Source organism: Danio rerio, chromosome 25 (genome assembly GCF_052040795.2).
Source record: "Danio rerio strain M-AB ecotype USA chromosome 25, GRCz13ab, whole genome shotgun sequence".
In the NCBI taxonomy this organism is placed as follows: Eukaryota; Metazoa; Chordata; class Actinopteri; order Cypriniformes; family Danionidae; genus Danio; species Danio rerio.
Genome location: NC_141045.1, coordinates 32,305,602 through 32,327,167, shown reverse-complemented (window position 1 = coordinate 32,327,167; position 21,566 = coordinate 32,305,602). Strand labels below are relative to the sequence as shown.

The window sequence follows — 21,566 nt, the reverse complement described above, 5'->3', positions numbered from 1 at the left end:
CTTCTTGCCTTCAGTTGTTGCTATGACACCCGAGTAATTTCAAGACATATTTTGTACGGTAGCAGTTTCTTCGTGGCCAGATGAAAGTAGGTGTTCTTGAGTAATTGCTTTTGAAAGACACAGTCCTCCATGTTTCTAAGACCTTACATCACCTGTAGTGGGCTACACCACATGCCAATCAGAAACCATGGCTGAAAAAGTGGCATTAAATCCATGATAAAATAGCACAGAATCTAGTAAACAATAAGAATGCAACGTGAATGTCGTGTCTTGGTTATACCTCATTGCCGTTATTGAGAAATCGTCTCACGCAAACAAATTGACAATAAAAATCAGTCACCCTTCGTTGGCATTTTCTAACAAGATATCCGGATACAATTTCTCCATCAGTACGAGCAGAGGCTTTGGCCTTTGAAAAATGCAGTTATTTCATAACAACCAATAGATTCTGCTCTTCAAATATCATTTTAAGCCTTAGAAAGAAAATCTCAGTGTATCCAATTGACAATTTACCCCCTGCTTTTTCCCTCAAACTACACAGCTCCCTCAATATTAGCTCAGACTTCTGTTTAACTACTGTATCTACCCGCATGTTTTTTTACTTGTTTTATTTTGTGTGCTGCTGCACATTGTTTTCCCAGGGTTCAGTCTGTGTGGATTTGATTTTATGTTAAACACCATTGATACAATGCAGTAGTTTTAAACTGTATATTAATGTTTTAAATAATTTGTGTTTAATAAATAAAGCAGCAATTACAGAAATAAATATTTAATATCAATATTGAAAATAATGTTTTTATAAACCTTTTTTCTGAATTCTTTGACAGATGGGAAGCAGAACATTCACATGACAAGAAAATTGCTACTATTTGCTATTAATATTGACATTATACATTACTTTGCTGTCATGTTTGATTAATGTTATGCATTTTGATGAGTGAGAGTGTTATGTTTATCCCAAAAACATCTTTGATGCCAAAAGTGTGTGTGTTGGTGTTTTAAAAAGGTAAATATAAATGTATATTAGAATAAATCCTGTTAAAATAGATTTTTGAACCATAATTCATAGGAAAAACCTATTAAATTGTCATTAAAATGACATTCATAACTATATTATAGTGCAAAATAAACAAACAAACAAACAAACAATCAATCAAGCATATTTAAAACAATGACTTTGATATATTAAACGACTCTTAGAAAGACTTATTTTAAACACCATTGATACACAGAATGCAGTGTTAGGTTTTGAACTGTATATTAATTTTTAAATGATTTAGTCAATTTTATATGATTAATAATAATTTTGACCTTCAAATGTTTTTTTTTTTTATTTTTAATTTTTTTTTTTAATTAAAACTGCTTTTATTCTATTTATATATATATTATCAGACATACTGTGAAAATTACCTTGCTCTGTTAAACATCATTTGGGAAATATTTAAGAAAGAAAAAAATTCAAAGAGGGGCTTCAACTGTATAGTAATTAATTCTGTAATATCAAAACATTTTGAAATAATTCTAAAATTCTGTTTTTGTTTTCAAGAAATAGTTAGCAATATTGAAAATACTGTTTTTATAAACCTTTTTTCATGATTTTTTTTTGACATATTGAAAGCAAAACGTTTATATGACAAGACAATTGCTATTTATGAGTGAGAGTGTTATATTTATCCAAAAAAGATCTTTGACACCAAATGTGTATGTGTTTGTGTTTGTGAAAAAGTAAATTTAATTGTATATTAGTTTAGATTCTGTTAGATTACATTCTTTTAAACAAAAGTCATACTAAAAACCCATTAAAATGTCATTCATAACAATTTTATATTGCAAAATAAACAAACAAACAATCAATCAAGCATAATTAAAACAATATCTTTGATATATTAAATGACTCCTAGAAAGAAAGGAATCTCATTGTATCCAATTGACAATTTACCCCCTGCTTTTTCTTTAAAACTACACAGCTCCCTCAATATTAGCTCACATTGCAGCACATTGTTTTTCCCAGGGTTGAGTCTGTGTGGATTTCACTTTTCGTTAAACACCATTGATACACTGAATGCAGTGCTGTGTTTTAAACTGTATATTAATGTTCAAATGTTTTAGTCAATTTGGTTTGATAAATAAAACAGCATATAAAAATTCAATCAATACAGTAAATCAAGCATATTTTAAACAATTATCTTCGATATATTAGACTGCCCTGTTTACACTGCTAGTTAAGTGTGACCCAATTCATATTTTTTTTGCTCATATGTGACACAGATCGGATCTGTTTTATGACTTTGTAAACACAAATAAGCACATGCCTTTGGATATTCAGAGATATGTTTCAGGCCTGTTACAGGATATAAATCAGATATAAATTGGACATGTGACAATGCGACCACCATGTAAACAGGCAGACTGGATTTATTGAGGCATTCCGTTTTGTACGTCATTAAACTTGCAACAATGTGGTACTTATCCGCGGTTTAGTAACGTAGAAGGAAGAGCATGTGTGGAGACAACAACAACAGAAGAAACGTGGAAGAGGAAAGTTGTCAGTCGCCAAAATTTTCTCTCACCAGACCTAAGATCTCTTTCCTACAAATCTTTTTTCTCACAAATTTCTCCACCTATAAACCATAGGTGCAAGCTGCAATGACGACTCTTTCCCTCCTTTTTCGCCTCAAAATCATTTTATAGTTGGGACGAACTTCGCATGTTTTGCAGAGCTAAAAGCAAGACAATGGGCTCTATTTTGACGGTCCATGCCCAAAACGGAAAGCGCAGGGCGCAAACGCATTCAGGGCGTGTCAGAATCCATATTTGCTAATTTAGGGACAGAAAATCCGCATGGTCTAAAAGGGTTATGTTTATTTTCTTAATGTTTTATATTTGTGTTTTGAGAATATACCAATCAGAATCTCATCTCCTATTCCCTTTAAGAGCCCTGTGTCGCACCATAAGCGCATTTGCTATTTACATGACGTAAAGTAAGTGTAAGTGGAAAAACTGAGCATTTTACAAGCAAACAGTTAACAGTTTTTTTTTTTTTTTAACAGAAAACAGTTAAACAGAGCATCTACCGCGCGAGAATGAGATAAATGATCTACTTTCACTTTCGCTCTCGTGGATATTGAAACCTTTACGCACAGACATCAATTAGTCTATAAATAATTAATTGCGTTTGTTAAGCGCAAATATTTGTTTCAAAACTATTTCTAAATTCAGTTCTAATTTCCAGCAAACGAATAAATGAACAATAATAAGGAAATGTGTACAAAAAACAGTTATATAAAAAAGTTATATCCTAAAACACATGCTGTGCCCCATATGGTCTAAAACCTGACAGGTGGGCAAATCTAAGCTTGTTTTTAATAAAACAAATAAAAATATGGATATAATAAATAATACTGCTAATAATAATAACATTATACAAAAGCAAATTGAATGAACTGAAAAAGCCTCCCGAGATAAAGAAGGCATGAAGGCAGTGTTTTTTCATATTTATGTAGGCTTGAAAATAATATATATTTTTTTATATTTTAATCCTTTATATTTATATCCTAGATGAATTCTTATTATATCCTATATATATATCCTTAATATTTACATTTTTTCATATGTAAAGATATTTGCTTATTGCTTTACATCTTGTGTCTATTAAGCAGTGTGTATTCGAGGCGCAACTCTGTGCTGGAGTTTAGACTGGGTTTGTTTTGGTCTGTTGTAAAATCTATTTGCAAATGCATTTGCTATTTAAACAGCATGGGGCAACGCCTTAAAACGACTCTTGCGGCAATCTGAAACTAGCAAACAAGTATTGCGTCGTGCCTTGCGCCACATTGCGCCGGGTGTATGATAGATCCCAATTTCTTTCATTGTGCATGCGCAACGTCGCAAATTGTATGCCATTGTAGACACATGTATCGAATATGGTTAACAATTAAAAGAACGTGTAAATGGACAGGCAAAAAAATAAATAAATAAATAAAATATCAGATACAGTTTAAGTCAGAATTATTAGCCCCCTTGTTTATTTTTTTCCTAAATTTCTGTTTACCAGAGAGAAATTTTTTTTCAACACATTTCTAAACAATAGTTGTAATTAGGCAAGTTATTTTATAACTATGGTTTGTTCTGTAGACTATCGAAGAAAAATATAGCTTAAAGGGGTTAATATTTTGACGTTAAAATGGCTTTTAAAAATGTAAAACTGCTTTTATTCTAGCCGAAATAAAACAAATAAGACTTTCTCCAGAAGAAAGAATATTATCAGACATACTGTGAAAATTTCCTTGCTCTGTTAAACATAATTTGGGAAATATTTAAAAACGAAAAAAAAATTCAAGGGAACGCTAATAATTCTGACTTCAACTGTATAAGCAACCAATCGAAATTTGGCATCTAGACCTGACAGCGTAAATGTGGCCTTAGACAAAAGAAAGAAACCTCAGTGTATCCAATTGACAATTTCCCCCCTGCTTTTCCCCCCTCAAACTACACAGCTCCCTCAATATTTGCTCAGTCTTCTGTTTAACTATTTACCCCGCTTGCTTTTAATTTCATGTAATTTGGCACTCTGAGTGTCTGCAGCTATTAAAGAAATATTGATTTCTTCAGCCGTTTTGTTTCTTTAGATAAAAAGCTTTTGCTAAATATAGCCTGATCTCATCAAAGATGCTGTTTTATCGTGTTCTGTGCCCCGTGGCTTTATCTGATAAAAGGAAGGTAATCAGACAGGTTTTGATACTAAGAAAGAATAGCCGACACGATTGCCATTATGTATTAGCGCTAAGACCACCAGCTTTGGGTTCATGACAGCAGACGCTGGGTAAACATGCCCTGCCAGTGGAAGGTGAACAGACTTCTTTTGTATTTAGCACACTGAGGATCAGTAAAACAAGATCCCACTGTAGATCACATGTGGCTCAGTGACACATAAATGTCAATGACAATGGTGAAAAGGCTAATAGATAAATTCATGCAATTACTCCATTATATATATATAAAAAATAGCTATTTAATCACTTAAAAAGAGTCAGAATACATTTTAGATATATATTTTAAGCAGAAAAATTACATATATTGGGAATTAATATTATTAAAATGTATTGAATCATATTATGAATTTGAATTATTATTGCCTAGCATTAGAATACAGTGGGTTAACGACAAGATGTATTAAAGTAATATGTTTTTGTATACATATAAAACATTAAATGCAAGTTTGTAATGTTTTAATTTATTATTATTATTTTTTTTAAATAGTGTGGTGAAATGGTTTTTGATTTACTGTAAGATATATATTTATGTATGACAAGAAACAACATAACACATACTGTACAGTATGAACTTTGCTCAGATGTGATTTTTTAAATGCCTGTGATTTTTTGTGTACAAAAGAGGAAGAAACAAGAAAGATATTTGCATTAATATATATTTTTCGATTTCTTTGTTGCCCTATGTGCACACAAACACACATTTGGTGTCGGAAAGATGATTTAGAGCAATGTAACACACTCGCTAATCAAAATGCATGAAATTGATAAAAGATAAGAGTAAGTAAATATAATGTTAATACAGCGAGCTTAAATGTTTTGCTTTCTTTCTGTCAAAGAATTTTATAAAAAGGTTTTCAAGGACGGTTTATTAAACACTATTACTATTTTCAGGGGCGGACTGGGACTAAAAATTAGCCCTAGAACTGTAGCCACACCAGCCCACATTCCCACACCGACACAGCCCCATCCACGGACACGCACATTCACTGCTTATATTGGTGTGCAGATGGTGAAATAATATAAGCACTGCCATATGTAATAGATATTTAAACATTTAATGTATGTTTCTGGAACAAAAACAATACATTTATAACAAATGTATACATACAGTCATTTCCTTCATTAATTTTTTTTTAGGTTTAGTCCCTTTATTAATCTGGGATTGCCACAGCGGAATGAACCGCCAACTTATCCAGCATATATTTTATGCAGCAGATGCCCTCCAAGCTGCAACCTATCACTGGGAAACCCTAATACACACACACATTCACATACATGCACTGCGAACAATTAGGCATACCCAACTCACCTATAGCACGTGTTTGAACTTGTGAGGGAAACCGGAAGGAAATCCACACGAATATGCAAACTCCACACAGAAACACCAACAGACCCAGCCGAGACTCGAACCATCGACCATCTTGCTGTGAGGCGACAGTGCTACCCACTGTGCTGCCCTCTTTCGAGACTATTTCAGTTATTTTTATGCATTTGGCAGCGTCTGATTTTAGAGAAATTGTTTGCTTTCTCTGAGCTTTTCGGCACCGCCTTTCCTTTTTTATGGTCCATCTCTGACAATTAGCTTGTGCTACACTGTTTGTTTGACATTCTTGCCAGATTTTAATTACGTCCGCGTAACCTCTGATTGGGTCGGCCCATCTCGAAACCAGCCGACCATTACCGATTGGCCCAATGCTTTACATTTATTATTATTATAACTATCATCATCATCATTATCATAATAATATTCACACCTTGCAAGAGATAAAAACTGCCTGCATGTAAAAGCTATATATATAAAGAAATAATAATTTTTAAAAATAGCATAACGGCCCACATTTTAAAAAAAATGGTCCGGCCCTTCTGGCATTTGCCAGTCCGCCCCTGACTATTTTCAATTATAATGATAACTATTTCTGGAGAACAAAATCTGCATTTTGGTATGATTTCTGAATGGAAATGGAATATATTAATATTTTTTATGCTGTATTGTGTATCAAATAAATATTTTTACAGTTAAAAAACCTAGTTATAGTAGGGCTGTGCAATTAATCGAAAATCCGATTTCGACTTCGATTATGGCTTCTAACGATTGTGAAAAACCATTAATCGAGATAAACGATTATGGCATCATATACCAAAAGCGCGAAAGACCACGTGCTTATGTGTGTGTGCAACACGCGCACACGCATAAGCACGCGATCAGCATTCGGTCTCATTCGCACACTGAGACGAGTAGAGGAGCGCAGACATCTAAAGTAATTTTAACATGAGCGCTTTAATGGTCAAATAGGTGTCAAAACGCGGTGATTAGTGATTATTCATATTAACCCTCATTTGCGTAATTAACAAACGAGTTGAGAATCAAAAGACACGTGAAAGAGAAACCATTAAAGTGACAGTGCGAAATATTGCCGCCTGTTTTATCATTAATCAAACGACGAGAACATCCCTTACTGCTCTTGACTGAAGGATTTTTGTGGCTAAAGTGTTTTTCTTAGGGTGAAGATGCTTAAATCACAGTTTGTTTTATATTTTCTTTTTTATATTTTTATATTCTATTGTATTTATTTCTCTTTCCTTTGCAGGGTAGAAAATAACTGTATAAATATATATACAGCTGAAGTCAGAATTATTAGCCCTCCAGAATATTAGCAACCCTTTTCCTCAAATTTCTGTTTAATGGAAATAAGTTTTTTAAACTTATTTCTGAACATAATAGTTTTGATATATCATGTCTAATTACTGATTTGTTTCATCTTTGCTATGATGACAGTACATAACATTTTAGATGTTTTTCAAAATACAAGCATTCAAATTAAAGTGCAATTCAAAGGCTTAATTAGAGTAATTAGTCAAGTCATTGTATAACAGTACATTCTTCTGCAGACAATCAAAAAATATATTGCTTAATGGGGCAAATAATATCGACCTTAAAATGGGTTTCAAAATATTTAAACCTGCTTTTATCCTAGCTACAATAAAACAAATAAGCCTTTCTCCAGAAGAAAAAAAAATATTAAAAGAAATACTGTTAAAATTCCTTGCTCTGTTTAACATAATTTGGGAAATAATTATTTAAAAAAACAAAATTCTCAGGAGCGCTAATAATTTTGACTTAAACTTAATCGTTTTGAATAATCATGATTACAATTATGACCAAAATAATCGTGATTATGATTTTTTCCAAAATTGAGCAGCCCTAAGTTATAGTATTACATGCAGTGTATCAATGGTGTTTAACATAAAAAGAAACACACACAGGCTGAACCACGGGAAAACAACGTTCTCTGGCATGACACGAGGCTGAAATTATGTATAATTCATGCTCGTAGTGTAATTAAATTTTCACTTGTGCGAGTACGATGACAGGTCAGTTCTGACTGCAAACCGCCTGCGTGTAAAACGAGTAACTAGAAAAGCAGAGCTGAAAACACGCTTGCTGCTCTGAGAAAGGTTTTGGGGAATGACGTCGATGTGACAATTAAAATGAATTTATCATCAAACTAAGCGGAAATTAAACCGTCATGAAGTTTTCATGTAGAACAAAATCAAAGTGGCCTGGAAAGAGTTGGCATCAATATCACATCAGACGGAAAATCTAAACGAGAAGCGGTTGCAGCATGTTGGGACTCGGAGGGACTGCAGATTCTGCCTGGAAGCAGGCGCGAAGTGACAGCAACCGAGCCCAATTCCCTCAGCTGGTGGTAGCGGCGAGGTGAGAGCCGACAGCTGGAATATGCCCTGAAAACTATGCAGAAAGTCAGGGGAAGGAGAGCATTTTAACAATTAGACAAGGTGATCGTCGGCCAGGTGTCAGGATAATCAAGTCCCTCTCACCAAGCACTTGCATTAATTCCATATCTTAGACGCCGCAGTCGAATTTGGAATGTCAGCCCAAGGATTAGTAATGTTTCCCCAGTCACACATCCTAGATGGATGTGATAGGTCAGGGCTGACCCCAGGCAGCCAATTCAAAGCATCTGCTTTATATCGTGGGTGTCTTCTGTGCTCTGTGGCAGCATTACAAATAGGATACCAGCTCCCCAAAACATTCTTGAAGTTCCGCACCATCAATCAAAACACCAAAGTCAAAACGGAGCTTGCTTCATCCAGGGAATATCACGTCGGGGTCACCAAAAGCTGTAATTGCTGCGCTTACATTAGATCTCCGCAATACATTTAATATTTAATTTTTGCACCTGAATATAGCTAGACTTGCCATGAAGCACTGCTTATTTACTTTTATCTTTGTTTAATTGTATTTATCTACCCTTGTAGTTTGTTTAACATATTTTATGCATGATTCACTCCTCTACAAAATCATCTCAATCAATCTAAAGTTCTTTTCAAATAAAGTTTGGTCTATTGTGTATTCATATCACATTATACATTTGCAAAAAAAAACGAAATATTGAAATATTATGCAGCCTTTTACACATTCTTAATGAAGGTTGCAGATGTTGGCGTTGATTTACAGTTGTGAAAGGACAGATAACGACAAATAATAAATAAACACAGAGACTTGACATAAGTGGTCCCACTAGAAACTAATTATATAATGCATCCTCTGTGTTTTCACAATGCTCTAAAAATTAGCATGCCCCGTGATGAAGTGTCTGCAGGTGTGCCCATGATAACACAGATTACACAGACTCTCCGCCTCGACGACTCATATATTATTTTACACAAGCATCCTCTCATAAAGATACCTTCATTTATGCTGGGAAGGGCCATCTGTGTAGTGTGAACACATGTTTGTGCTTTTGGTGATCAATTCAAGTCAATACAACAGTTTGTTCTGGTTCTTGAATCTTAAAGCTGTTAGGTCTTTCCAGCCATGTGATATCATTAACATCACAGTCACACACGTATTCTGTCAATCTGATGGTGACATTGCTTACTGTAGAGGACCAAAGTCACAATAGTTAGGCAAATCTTGTGATTTGTTGTGCTAGTTTATATTTAAAATATATGGTATACACTACGTGACAAAAGTATTGTCGTCAATCACAGTTGTAAGAGCAACAAATAATGGCTTTACTTCTGGTTCTAGAGGCAGAAGGTAGATTTTTTTAGATGAATCATTTGTTGAACCGCATCCCAATCATCACAAATACTGTAGAAGACCTACTGGAACCCTCATGGACCCAAGATTCTCACAGAAATCAGTCAAGTTTGGTGATGGAAAAATCATGATTTAAGGTTACATTTTTAATATTGGGGCGTGCGAGAGATCTGCAGAGTGGATGGCAACGTCAACAGCCTGAGGTATCAAGACATTCGTGCTGCCCATTAAATTACAAAACACAGAAGAGGGCAAATTCTTCAGCTGGATAGCGCTCCTTCTCATACTTCAGCCTCCACATCAAAGTTCCTGAAAGCAAAGAAGGTCAAGGGGCTCCAGGATTGGCCAGCCCAGTCACCAGACATGAACATTATTGAGCATGTCTCGGGTAAGATGAAGGAGGAGGCACTGAAGATAAATCCAAAGAATCTTGATGAACTCTGTAAGAATGCTTTCTTCGCCATTCCAGATGACTTTATAAGTTATTTGAGTCATTGCAGAGATATATGGATGCAGTCCTCCAAGCTCATGGGAGACAGACACTATATTAATAGTTTTTCTGCTACACCATGAGATTATATTCAATACTGTAGAAACCAGAGCATCAGGAGAAAACCCACACGAACATGGGGAGATCGTACAAACTCCACACAGAAAATGCCAACTGGCCCAGCTTGGATTTGAACCAGCGACGTTCTTGCTGTGAGGTAACAGTGCTAATCACTGAGCCACTGTGACGCCCCCATTTTGCATAATCTCTCTTTAAATGCTAATAAGCTACTGTGACCCCACCACTCTCAGACGCTCCTGGATCCCAACTGAGTTTTAGCCTATCGATCCTTTCTTGAGGAGTTAAACCTGAGCAGCACACTCACAGTGCTCAACCAAACCTCACGCTTCTGCTGGCTTTTGGCTGCTTGACTGATTTGGAGTATTTGAAGCTGTTTCCACTCTATAATAACAAAATGCGAAATTACATATAATGTATTATTTCTTGACATTGAAGCCTGCCATAATCAATGGCAAATGTATTCAAACAAACATCTATATAAGAAAAGGGACACTGGTGTGTTTACCAAATGCTCAGCTGCTCAGTTTCTGAACTGGTTAGTGTGTAAACCAAGGGTGCCCAGACTTTTTAAATATTAATAAATATTCACCATGGGTAATTTCCTAGTTAATTTAATAATGTTTAATTATGACTAGAAAACATTGCCTTATATTAACTAGTACACATTTTTTTTTTTACATTTTATAACTAAAAACAAAACACTCTAATTTATAACAGAATTACATTAGTTTTTGTATTGATTTGCTCACCAATGTCTTCTGCATAATATTCTATTCGTTGAGTGACAGTATATACATTTTAAAATAAAATAAGATTCGTTTACAACATTTAATTAACACATTTCATTTTAGCTTGCTCTAAATAAAATAAATAAAAAGCAATAATAAAACAAACAAAAAAGATTACGTCAAATTAGAACTGACGATCTTTGTGTTAAAGGCGTTTATCCCAACCTTCTCCATCATTTTCATTCTCCTCTCAGATAGGATGGTGGGCCAAATCAGAGGTTACAATGGGCTAGCTTTGGCCCTTGGACCCTACTTTGGGCATCTCTGGTGTAAAACAACACCACCATAATTTGCATTCGCAATTTATAACAATAACCAAATGAAACAATCAGGAATTGTCTACATTTTGTTTTACATCTTTTAGAAAAATTGTTTGTAATTTAAATGCATTTTTAGATGGCTCAGTGGATAGCACTGTCACCTCACAGAAAGAAGATTGCTGGTTCGAGCCTCAGCTGGGCCAGTTGGCATTTCTGTCCTCCGGCTGCTCCAGTTTCCCCCTACAGTTCAAAGATATGCAGTAGAATTGAATTGGGTAACAGAATTGGGAGGTAGTGTATGTGTGTGTGTGTGAATGCTAGAGTGTATGGGTGTTTCCCAGTACTGGGTCGTGGCTGTAAGGGCATGCGCTGCATAAAACAAATGCTAGAATAGTTGGAGGTTCACTCTGCTGTGTCGACTCAGGATAAATAAGGGACTTAGCTGACAGAAAATGAATGAATGGATGAATGAATGAATGAATGAATGAATGAATGAATGAATGAATGAATGAATGAATGAATTAATGACACACAAGCATGTTTTTCCACACCCTTTTTGGGATATTCCCACCATATAAAAAACAAATTAATTTCACTGTTACTTCTTTTGAAGCTGAGATTCTGTGTAACTACACATGTAAGCTTCTACATCTAAACACAGAGCAGACTACATACCAGGATTGCTTCATTGTTGAAATGCAGAGAATTGAAAGGCATTGTTGGCTTTGTTATCTTTTTACGAAATGAGGTGGGGAGGAGGGCGGAGTCCATAGTTTTCTTGGAGGCAGCAGGTACATGTAAAGAAGTACCTGATTATGTATAAACCAGCCTAAAATTAAAACAGGTCAATTATGTGACAAATACACTCAGACAGCTTATAAAAAACAAGCTGCATGCTTTCTTTTTAACTTGTCTGAGATGGCAGACATAACAAAAACGAACAAAAACAAACAAATCCAGAATTTTTTTTATTTCCAAATGGGATAGCAGCATTACATATAGGATACCAGCTTCACAAAACATTCTTGAAATGAACTGAGCTCACGGAACTCGCTTCATCCAGAGAATATCACGTCGGGGTCACCAAAAGCTGCAATTGCTGAGTGACATGAATTTTAATTAAACCCAATGCCATCTGTAATCATTGTTTTTAAATCAGATTCATTTAGATTGATTAAAAAAAAGGCAACATGTGGGTCTTTGTCATGGGCGTAAATTTGATTTAACAGTAGGGGGGGGGACAATAAATATAAAATTTCTTTCGAGCATTTTTTTGAAGGGGACACAAATAATACAGCCGAATTTTACTAATAAAGAAATGTCCCCGCAGTTAAAAATGGTTTCATTATAATTATTAGTATAGCATGGAGACTTCATTATTATGATTATTGTCAAAGTTTTTCTCAGGTTCAATGACAGCAATTTTTTCTTCAAAGCTATTTATTGCATTGTTGTGTTGTTTACAAAAAGGAAAATACATTTTCCATACTCATAATAAATTACTTTAAAATAACCAATCATATTGTAAATCAGTGAGCCTGTGAAATCTGCTAAACAGCCACAACTGACCCTGCCCTGCCTGTTCCTCAATCATTTATTTTTCCTTTGCCTGTGATTGATAATTTGACATTAGTATTTTCATAAGCACTCATTCTGAAAGCCAAATTGCTTAATATGTGAAGTTTTTGTACTTAGTTGCACTGAAAAATTATTATGTCCATTTTCTCTGTAATTTTATCCAATACATGACACTGCCAGGCAAGTTTATTTATGCTGTAGCACATTTTATACACAACGGCAATTCAAAGTGCTTTACATAAAGAATGCAAAACTAATAAAAATAAAAATAATCATAAAAATAATCACAACAATAAAAACAAAGAATTAAAAAAGGTTAACATTTTAATTTCAAATTAATTGAGTAGAACAGAATAGAAACTGATTAAACAAAAAAATAAAGTGGGGTTAGTGTACACAGTGTAGCAGTGCTCATTTGGCAAATACACAACTAGTAATATGCAAATTGTGGTCGTTAATGTTAAGTTAACATTATGCCAAGTCGTCACAAATGAAACAATGCATGGGAAACGGCTTTAGCATTAGCAACAAGCTAACACTAACTAGATAAGTAATTTTAATCACTAATACAGCAAATTCATGAACAATTACATCCTTAATCAGCATTTTTTGCTGCAACTAATTTATAAAAGAGTCTGTATTAACTACATTGAGGAGAATCGCTTTAAGGTGGGTAAAAAAACCCCTCCTTACTTACTTAAAATCAACAGTAAATCAGCCACAGCCACACACCCGAGGTGTGTGAGTAGGTGAGATGAGTGAAAGCACGGAGTGGGCCGAACCAATATAAGGAAGGGGAGGGGGAACTCAACTGTTTCTAAATGCATTTTAAATGATAAATGCGGTTTTCTTTCTACTTATACAATTATTTTAGCTATATATACATATATTTTTCGAAATTGAGAGTTTTTATTTTGTTTGTTTGTTTTTATTTTAGTTTCAACCCCCGGATGGGAGGGGACATGTCCCCGGGATTTACGCCTATGGTCTTTGTAACAAAAATTCTTTGTTATGTGTATACATCACACACAGTAATTCTGACTACATTGATTGTATTGTATGTTTGTCTTTGAGCTCATGAAGCAGCTTTGCGAAATGTCTGCAGATGATACTATAGTGTGTTGTTAATGTATAATTGATGGATGCAAATCAATGAATTGAAAAGATTCATTATTATTCACATCCAATTTATTATCTGGCAATTTATGACATCATAAATTCCCCTCACTGATTGCATCACAGTGGGGGGCTTAACATTGAGAAGCGACTAGGCAAAAAAAGAACCCTGTTTGATATGCACGCTCATGAATTAATTATAAAGAAGAACATGTGTTACTTGTAAATTATGGGCATTTCCTGTGTAAGCAGAGCTGATCTGAATACTAGTGTGTGGCATTACTGAAAATGTTAAATATACAGAATGCTGAAGCCGTGTCTGCTGTATAAATGTATGGACAGATGTTTGATGTGCTCCGCTGTGCCAAACGCTTGAGTAATCGCAGTCCGCTGCAATGAGCAGCCCATCTCATTTATTGTCCCGATAAATCTCGAGTCCGGCCTCTGCATCGGTCATCAGTCACAGCTAAAGTCTTAACTGGGGCAGGAATGACAGGGCCTAGAGGACTGGAACTACCTTTTCTCAAGACCCTATTATAAAAATCAAATTTAGGTTTAGGAAAAATACACAGAATCTGACTATTACAGCACTTACATGTAAGGTCAGGTGAGATGTAATATTCACAATGATACATTTTTATTTGATTATTAATATATGCACATTTTTCATCTTTGGAACACAACTGACATTGTAATCAAAACAATTAATATGGGAAAGATTGTTCACCCTAAACTCTTAGAAGTTTGTTTAACTATTAAAGCTATTTTACAAAATTAGAATTTCAGAAATTATCAGTTTAACTTGCAGTAAATCATTAATTTAAAAGATTTTATTGTCATGGTACATTACAGTTCATTTTTCAAAGTGTAAATATTCAAAGTGTAATATTTGCATTCTTAAGATTAAGCTTAAATCATCTGCATGTTTTTTTTTTCCAAATATTTTATATCTATACCTCAGAAACAAAGTTATTTATGTGGTCATGCACATACTGTAAATAGCCATAAACATTTTAATAGTCATTTCTGAAAACATTTGCATACTGACTATGGATTTTTCTTTGCTATATTTTACATCTATAACAGACTGTAGACATTTGCAAATAAGATTGATAAACATTTTGGGCACTATGTTAACCATCTAGGCGTACAATCTAAAGCTCATGGCGCAAAAGCATTAAGTTCGTGTCCGAATCCACTTGTGCTTTTTTTAAGGATGGAAAAATACGCTCTGCGCTTTGGCGCATGGTCTAACATGTTAGTGCTTATTTTGTTAATGAGTTATGGGTTTGTTTTGAGCATAACTTGTATTAAAACAATCAGAGTCTTATCTCCCATTCCCTTTAAGTCAGTTGCATCGTGCCATGGTGCATTTAGTATTTACATAGCAGACTTTGTAAGTGGAAAAACTGGAGGCTTTACTAGCAAGAAAACAGTTAAACAGACCATCTGCTGCGTGAGGATAAAGAAAGAGCCTTCTCCATGTCACTCTTTGCTTACCTCCTTTACTTTCTTGTATAAGGAAATGGCGTTGCACACACTTCACTGAAGATATCCCTTAGCCTACATATTTAATTTTGTTTGTTAAGCTCAAATATTTGTTTTAAAACTATTTCTAAATTCAGTTCTAATTTGCAGAAAACAAATAAATGAACAATAATAACGAAGTGTGTTCAAAAAACATAGTTATATCCAAACACTCGTCCTGATCTTATGCCCCATATAGTTACCAGTGTTGAAGAGTAACTAGTTACATGTAACAGCATTACGTAATTTACTTAAAAAATAAATTTTACTTTAATTCTTGACAGTTACTGAGAAAAAAATTGTGTGATTAAATTGCAGTTACTTATGAAAATTTTAAAGATTGCAAATGGAGTTAAATCAATTTTTATTTTAAATCTGGGATATGTTGATTAATATTAATCTGTTGCTTTTACTGTTTTGATATGCACAATGCCTTCTGCTAAGACCATTTATTAAAGCGTGCTATTCTGCTATGTTTACATTTCTCTGTAGTGTGGCAGTAGCATCGCACTTTCTAAATCAATAGCTTTTTAGTAGTGAAGCAATTTTTTTTTTTTTTTATGAAGCAGCGCAGTAGTGTCCACACAAGCTATATTTACGATCACGGATTAATAAGTGACAGTACTGATATTCTTGGAGCGGTGAGGCCGGTGTCTAGCTGATGAAAATAAAACCATATGACGGCAAGAATGAGGACTTTTTCTTCTACCTGTTTTATGGTGGTTGACAACAAACTTGGTGCTTTTGGTGCTTCACTGCCACCTCTTGCTCTGGTCGGTGATGTCACTAACCAATGCTAACACTGAGGGAGACTGAGGGAGAGTAGGTCTATATATATATATATATATATATATATATATATATATATATATATATATATATATATATATATATATATATATATATTCTGGGTGATGCAGTGGCGCAGTAGGTAGTGATGTCGCCTTACAGGAAGAAGGTCGTTGGTTTGAGCCTTTGCTGGGTCAGTTGCCGTTTCTGTGTGGAGTTTGCATGTTCTCCCTGCGTTTGCGTGGGTTTCCTCTGGGTGCTTCGGTTTTTCCCACAGTCCAAAGACATGTGGTATAGGTGAATTGGTTTGGCTAAATGAATGAGTGTGTGTGTGTGGATGTTTTCCAGTGATTGGTTACAGCTGGAAGGACATCTGCTGCGTAAAAACGTGCTTGATAAGTTGGCATAAGTTGTTCATTCTGCTATATATATATATATATATATATATATATATATATATATATATATATATATATATATATATATATATATATATATATATATATACAGTTGAAGTCAGAACTATTAGCCCCCTTTTTATTCATTTTTTATATTTTAAATATCCCCCAAATGGTCTTTAACAGAGCAGGGAAATTTTCACAGTGTGTGATAATGTTTTTTTAAGGACAAAATTATTAGCCCCTTTAAGCTTATTTGTTTTTTGATAGTCTACTATTTACTGTCATCATGACAAAGATAAAATAAATCAGCTATGAGAGATAAGTTATTAAAACTATTATGATTAGAAATGTGTTGAGAAAGTCTTCTCTCTGTTAAACAGAAATTAGGGAAAAATAAACTACAACATAAACTACAACATATAACTACACATAAATGGGGAGTTAATCTCCTATTAAAGCAATGTTATTGTAAAAATGGTAATTAAACCATATTAACAGAAAAAAAAGCAGGTAAAAAACATAGCGTGTGATAATGAAAGGATGATCACACCCACATGGTTAATGTTAGACCCATAAATAATCTGTTCAAAGAATGGTTAAAGAAAAAGCAACTGGCGCTGCTTACAATAAGTCAACTCTGGAAATCTTGAAAGCAGCAAGACTGTGGGTGCATATTCATCCCTTTTTGTTCAGTCTATTTGAAAGAGAACCGATCGCATCAGTTGTGCTACTAGACACAGTTGCTTCACAAAAGGAAACAGGAGCGTAAGCTGTCATCCGGTATTCACCTGTTTTGCTCGCGCAAAGTTGCAAACACATTTAATTTTGTCAGTCGTGTTGCTTCTCAATTCTAAGATCACCTGTGCATGCATATTGGACCAACCTTATTATCGAACCCTGCTTTTAAGATTTATTATCTGGGAAAATTACGTTCAGCCAGCCAAAGTGGCTAGTGGGAGTATCTGTCTTACCCGCCACCACTGAAATCTACCCGCATTTCGGCGGGTTGGCGAGTGTTAATGTAAAGCCCTGTAAATATATACATAAAAGAAAATGAATGAATGAATTAATGAATTAATTAATTAATGAAAATAGCAGCCTGGTGCAAAACGTGAAAATTACTGTTGCGCTGGTCAGAAAATAGCAACAAATCGCACCAAATGTGTTGCGCCTTATTGAGCCAGGTGTATGATAGGGCCCTTTAAGTCCTAAATATATTTATAAAAATAATTCCTGTTCTCATGCTGTCTTTCAAGCACTGATAATTTCCTTCAGAAGATGCAAATATAGCTTTTTTTAGTTGAATAAGTTTTATTAATGATTAAATATTTGTAAATTGAGGAGCCACTGTTGAGAGGCACTGCATATTTTAACACGCACGTGTAAACTCAAACACACACACACACACACACACATACAAACTCACACACACGCACACACACAAAGAAAACAAGAATTTGAGAAATGATTTTGGGTGTGATAATGGTTTTCAGTGATCTGTCACAATTTAGATGCCATCTGTACCAGTGAAGAGAGATGCATGAATAGTTAGCAACAACATCGTCTCACAAGAATTGATTGCAGGGATTATTTTTATATTTGTTGTGCCTTTTTCTAATGTCAAAGTCCCAACGTGTGGATACTACTAATACAGAGATTATAATATAGTGGATTCAATTTCAAGCATCTACCAATAAGGGGCATTTGTAATGCAAATCTGCTTATTTTAGAGTCATACATAAGCAAGAACAAGCTGTTTTCATGCAGAATCTTAAGACATATTATGATATTATTTGTATTATCTGGCCAATGTTTCATTTCGGTCTCAGTAAGCAACTTCCATATTAGTTTTTCGCCCTTTTGACCAAAAACTCCAAGTTCACAGAGTTGTTTGATGTATTGATTCAGAGAGGCACTTTGTGCAGTCTGTCATAGTCTGTTTGCCATCAGTGGAGTGACAGTCTCAATGCTCAATAGCAGCAGACGAGGGACAGCTCATTAGAGAGCCAGTCTGAGAGCTTACTGTGTTGTGCTGACAGCACTCTCCTCCTCGGCTGTTGTTTGTGGATTTGTTGACTTTACTTCTTTAAAGTGTTAAAATGTTGATGATCTGTCATGTGTCATGCATCATTGGAGGCTGGAATGATCTGCCGTCCTACTCCAGACAGGCTGAGAACCAGTTAGAGGTGTCATGTGAGCTGTTTTTGGACTAGCAGACTATTTTACTGTGAAATAAAGGCTTTCGCGGGCATCATTATTACAGTATCCAGGCTTGACAAATCCCTAATGCAAGAGCAGACATTTGTGAAATGTAAGGCTCCTTGAGTTTCACTGCTCTTTATGTCCTTCAGCAAGACATTAAATGCTATTGCTTTACTTTCAGATCTGACAAGAGGTGCTCACATAAAGCATTATCTGTCTGTCTGTCTGTCTGTCTGTCTGTCTGTCTGTCTGTCTGTTTCTTTCTTTCTTTCTTTCTTTCTTTCCATCCATCCCTCCCTACTTCCTTGCTCAATCTATTATTCTTTCAATTTATTTATTAATCCATGCATGCATGCATCCATCCATCCATCCATCCATCCATCTATACATTATTCCTTCCATTGATTTATTCATCCAACCTTATTTTATCCATTCATTTATCCATCCATCCATCCATCCATCTATTCTTCTTTCCATCATGCTTATTTTATCCATACCTTCCTTTCTCCATTTAGTATTCTTTCTATCGATTCATCCATCCATCCCTCCATTCTTCTTTCCATTCATCCTTATTTTATCCATCTATTTATCCACCAATTTATCCATCCATCCATTTATTCTTTGATCCACCCATCCTTATTTTACTCATTGATCCATCCACCCGTCCATCCATCCATCCGTCTGTCTGTCCATCCATCCATCCATCCATCCATCCATCCATCCATCCATCCATCCATTCTTTTTTCCATCATCCTTATTTGATCGACTCCTCCCTACCTCCATCTATTTTTTACATCAAATGCATTCATCACCCATCTATTCTTTTTTTCTACTCATCCTTATTTCATCCATTGATTTATCCATCCATCCATCCATCCATCCATTCATCCCTTCCTTCCTCCATCTATTATTTTTCCAATGAATTTACCCATCCAACCATCCTTCCCTTCATTTATTATTCTTTCCGTCAATTTACCCATTCATCCATCTATTCTTCTTTCCATCCATCCTTATTTTATCCATCGATTTATTCATCCATCCATTCATCCATTCCTCCCTCCATTTATGATTCTTTCTATTGATTTATCCATCTATCCACATGCATACATTGTCAACAGAATATTTTTGCAAAGAAATAGGGATTAAAACAAACTTTCTGTGATCATCTAAATATATATATATATATATATATATATATATATATATATATATATATATATATATATATATATATATATATATATATATATATATATATATATATATATATATATATATACCCATTGTTGCCAACTTTTCATCCTTGTCATATTGTCTGTTGTAGATTTGATGATAATATTATTAAATTGATAAAAAGTGTTGGAGATGATCCTAAACTGAAGTAAAAATTGAACCCCAGATTAAACTGAGCAGACATACAAACATCAGTGGAGCAATCTCCAATGCAGTGCATTGCCATCTCCACCTGCCTGCATGTCTGTCTGCATGCATGTCTGTCTGTCTGTCTGTCTGCCAGCATCCATTTGTAGTATGCAGTCTTTCTAATTATCTACCCAATTACCAATCTTAAAGTACAAAAGGCCTACATAGCCTATAGGCTTTAAACTATTTTAAACATTCAGGCAAGGCTTTATCATTTGTTTTGACAAACTTTAATTTTATGGAATCCTTTTCACCTTCTCTGTACCCTCCAGTGTACATGAATCCAAACCAACCAAACAACCAAAAATAATAATTACAATTAATACAAATAATTAACTACACCTTAAACTGGTGTTAGATAGCACTCTAAATGCAAAGCCTAGATAAGAGCACCACTGGCTTCAAACTACGGTTTTGTGAATCACGCCTCCAGAATGAAGACGTACTGAATTTGCATGAAAGGCTCTTTTATTTGTCGTTATGGCCCAGGGCATAACAGCGAATACTAATACTGCAGATTAGTAGCGGAAGCTAGTCCCTAGAGTCGACGCTGTGAGGGAAACATTCACCACATAAGAAACTACTCTGAGTTTAGAAGCCATCTCGACAAATATTTTTTACCTTTAAGAACAAGCCTTTTCCTTAGGTGAGAATGACATTTCATCTCCATTTGTATCAACTTGTTCTCCCCTTTCTTAGCTTCCTCCACACATACAAATGCTGCCACCCTGATATTTATGTACTTTTGCTTTCCTGGGTTATATTTCACTCTGATTATCATTTTCTCTACCTCACAAATGTACTCTTTCTTTCTCTCTTTCCCTTTCATTTCCTCTCAGTTTCTCTCCCTTCCTCCCTCCCTTTTCTCTCTCTCTCTCTCTAAGGGCCAATTGGGGTGTCATGGTATGCAAATGAACATGTAAGGGTGCCCTAGTTATTATAAATAGACATTTATGTTTGATTAAGTGCAAAAACAATCTTACCTCGGGAAAAATTCTCGCTGTTGGACCTTAGCGATCTGTTTCAAAGAGAAAGGCTTGGGATATTAGGCCAAGTGCCGGAGCTCTTTTCT

At 34.9% G+C, this 21,566-nt stretch overlaps 1 protein-coding gene across 2 annotated transcripts in view; it reads left to right on the top strand.

Annotated features, from left to right (window-relative positions):
- The window catches only part of tafa5b (TAFA chemokine like family member 5b), a 126,520-nt gene that overhangs the window by 95,767 nt on the left and 9,187 nt on the right, over positions 1-21,566 (top strand). The gene's annotated exons all lie outside the window — the stretch shown is intronic.